This window comes from Aricia agestis, chromosome 3, assembly GCF_905147365.1.
Source record: "Aricia agestis chromosome 3, ilAriAges1.1, whole genome shotgun sequence".
Taxonomy (NCBI): domain Eukaryota; kingdom Metazoa; phylum Arthropoda; class Insecta; order Lepidoptera; family Lycaenidae; genus Aricia; species Aricia agestis.
The window spans coordinates 2303874-2308015 of NC_056408.1; positions in this window are offsets into that span (position 1 = coordinate 2303874).

A 4142-nucleotide genomic window follows, 5' to 3' on the forward strand; every position below is an offset into this window, starting at 1 on the left:
CCAAACACGAAACCTCTGCTCTAAGTTGGCGAGGAATTGTGATGCTGCAGCACCAGGTCAACTTTCCATTATTATGTGTATACGTATATTGTATATTCACAAATGTCACGAACTAGAATGAAATATAAAACCCATTAAAACGACTACAAGTTGCTAACGGCCTTTCATGAACCAGATAAACCCTGATTGTCTAGCATTGAGCAGGCTGATGATGATGAATTATAGCTAAGAACACTCTCGATCATGTCAGCTTTCAAACAAAAAAAACTAGATCAAAATCGGTCCACCCGTTTGGATGCTACGATGCCACGGAGAGATACACACACAGACAAACAGACAGACAGACACGTCAAACTTATAACACCCCTCTTTTTTGTCGGGGGTTAATAAGCCGACCACAATATGACGTAGGTCCGTCAACTGCCTAGGAATCAATTTCCTTGATGGTACAATGTACATACATAGAAATTGCATAGAAAGTACCATCGAAGAAATTTATTCATAGGCATCTGACGGACCTGCGTCATTTGGCCGGGTTATGTCAATTCAATATTTTAGTCGTGATCTGCCGGCTAAGTTTGACACATAGAGAAATAAGAATGTATATAATGAAAAATGTAAGTATATACATACATATCAGGAGGGTTCGGGTTTGACATACACAATATATCTACTGCCGACTGCCGTACGGCAACCAAATTGCGTAGGTCCACAATCTGCCTAAAATCAACTTCTCTGATAGTATATAACCTATCTAGGTTTATACTATCAGAGAAGTTGATTATATCTAAACTAAACTATCTACTTTAAAAATCATTCGCCAAAAACATCCTGAAGAAGGTATTAGAGTATGACCAAGTCGCTTTTGGCACCTCGGCGGCGTTAGGTTTTTCTATTAAAATATTGGAATGTTTTTCTATATTGTGATTACTACATAATATAAGTTTTTTCAGGAATTTTGCAAGACACAATAAACACGAAGCTCAGTCTCTACTAGTATATTATCTAAAATGTAGAGTTTAGTAATATTTAAAGCTTAATAGAGTATTTTTTACTTAACTATGGTGGTAATCATCTTAAACATATATAAAAATGGATTTTCAAATGTGTTAGTCGCGCTAAAGCTCGAAAAAAGGCTGAACGGGTTGGGCTGATTTTAGTCTTAAAATATTCGTAGAAGTCCAGGGAAGGTTTTAAAGTGACACGAAGTTCACCGGGATAGCTAGTATTTAAATATTAAGTTGCTGAGTAGACGATTTAATTATTTATTTCATTTGTTTTTTATATAATTTATAAAAAAAAGAGTTGCATTTTAGGAATTAAGTAAGTAGGTACTTCAACTTATATATCTCTAGCCTCTCTAGGTATTGGCTTTGTATCTGAGGCTTTGTATCTCTATTCTCTTATAACAAAGTTAGTAAATAAAAATGTCTCTTATGTTCTAGGTAATTTAGTAATAAATATTATTATTTTTAGTTAAAATTAAAAACTTTCCGCCCTTGACGACTGACGAGCACAAAAAATAAACAAATACAAACGACCTCGACATATATTGCAGCGTTATTTATATTTTTTGTCTATTCGCGAATCGCGACAGGTTAGATTAGGGCAAGTATTATAATAGTTCGCGTTTATGCTAATGTCAGTATAACTAGAACTAGAAGCACCGGCTAGTAGAATGGAGATGAGATGACGTCACTGACATGCGAGCCCTCGGTTTAAAGGTAACGCGACTAGCTGCTGGTCGTCTAAGCGAGACGTCGACCTTTTTTTTTTTTTTTTTTTTTTTTTACGCCAAGAAATGCATTTACGCATTCCGCGGGGTATGGGAGATCCTGACGCGGATATGTGGGACTCACTCGAAAGCCCTACCCACTAAAACTTGGCGGTGCGCCCTCTCTCCGACGACGGAGCCACGGGTACGACACCGCGACCGCAACTCCACCAGCGGTCGTCTGCCTGGTGGTCGGCAGACCCCTCTTCGGAGGGGCGATTACTCGCCCCCCAGGCTGAACAGAGGCCCCAGTGCGGGCTTGTCTAGGCCATTCCTCTCCTTTTGTCGCGATGCGCGGGAGCACGTTGCGCATCACGACTCTCGCGGGGGCTCGGTGCAATGGGTGACGGCTTTCCCTTGCCGTCACCCTGAGCTCCCCATCCCCATATGGCGGGAGGTTGTCGCCGTTGTGGGCGCGACGTCTCCGCCTGGGCCGTCTTCTAGAGTCGAGCGCCTCCCTTTCTCTCGTGTGCTCGGCCTCTTCCTTGGCAGTCATCACCTCCTCTGCGAAGTGTTCGACCGCCCTCCACTCCTCCTCACCGCACAGCATCGAGCGGATCAGTGCTGGCAGTGAGATGTCATTGCCAATGACAGCCCTGAGGGCCGTCCGTTGTCCACTCCAGGAGGGACAGGCCGTCAGGGTATGCTCAGCCGTGTCCCTATCAAGCGAGACGTCGACCTACAAATCTACAAACACAATAAATTCGGCAACGTACGGTGCGAATCGGCGCGGGGCAATGAACTGTTGACGTATTTAAATACGCATTATGTGCCTTATCGTGAGTGTAGTACGTGCTGTGGCCGACCGAGCGGGTTCGCGATACTATGTATAATTATTTGCAAAACGGATATTTATAACCATGAGTGCCCGTGACGGATGAATAGTGCTATTTCTACGATCCTTATGAGAATCGTTCGGAAGGAATGTCTCGGCACAGTTATTTAAGTAGCACGCTCGCTTTACATAGAGCCGAGGTCAATGTTATTTGATCCATAAATTTATTTAAAACTTTTTCATTTATGTCTATAGCTATGCACAATACAAAACAGATTATGTAAAAAAAAGAATTAATGTAAATGTCATTTTCAAAACTAGTGATGTGCTCGTACTGTTGATGATTGTAGATTTTTTTTTGGTTTTAAATTTTAATTTTAGCGACCATTATGTATTGTAGGAGCATACTATTCATAAGACGTGAATAAAACAGACTGTGAGGCGAGCAAAACCTTTCTCAAGACGACTTAACCGGAAATTCGGGGAGAGTTCGTTTTACAGCTTGTATTTTAACGCTATTGATATCAAGAAAATGTGAGAAAGGAAGTGTGTCTGTCGTGCCGCTACACTATAGGTATACTACAAGCGAGTTCTTTGTGAAACGTCTGTACTGGCATTGAGCGATTTTCGACGCGATATAGGTCTCTTGTAAGATTCACAATCGCAGTGAAAGGATCACTTTGGAAGTCTGTCCATACAAAGCGAGGCACCCGCAGTAGCCGCTCTATCTAAGTATCTACCCACATATGCGTTTTGCGGCGGATACAGATCCAAGATTCTTACACATACATGCGAAGTATGAAGGCCAGTTTTGCGTATGTGTCGTGATTCGTGAATACATACGGCTTCAATAATAATCAGCAGGTGAAGCGATCTAAAGCAAGGGGTTATTGCGATTAACTCTTTTATCCCTTCGTTTCCATATCAAAGAGTAATGAACCTTGCTCTACTATAGGACATTGTCGATTAGAAACCGTGTGATCTTTTTGAAGATCTTATTTTATAATTTATATTATACCTAACAAGACGTAACAACTTACTTGTTGCTATAGTGTTAAGTTTAATTAGTTATTGAAAGTTAAAAGTAGGTTACCTTTTAGTTCTGTATTTTTTAAGTGAACATTAATTTAAACTGGTCACTCAAATAAGTTTTTTTGCTTTTAAATTTTAACCGACTACCCACACTGAATATAATAAATTATATTATGTTACTTAATATGATATTATCACGTTGTAGGCGATACATTAGATTTTTTACGTCTTAATTATTTTATATTAATAAAAACAAAGGGTGGAAACAATTTTTAAATAAAAATGGATTGTTTTTTTTTATAAGAAGTTTTATTATTTTTTGTGATAAGATTTTACCATAAAAATAGATAAGTAGATATAACTAAATTAGATAATTATTCACATCGAACACCCAATTCCCATTGAATCGATTACCACTTATAAGTAAACGAAGGTCAGAATATTTGCGCGAGTGTGAGTGTATAATATGCAAGTATGCAAGCGAGCTCGTTGCGGCGTCGTCGCTGCTGCACGCCTGCACCGCCGGTTGCAACACCCTCCCCTCTTCGCTCTCGGCTTCTC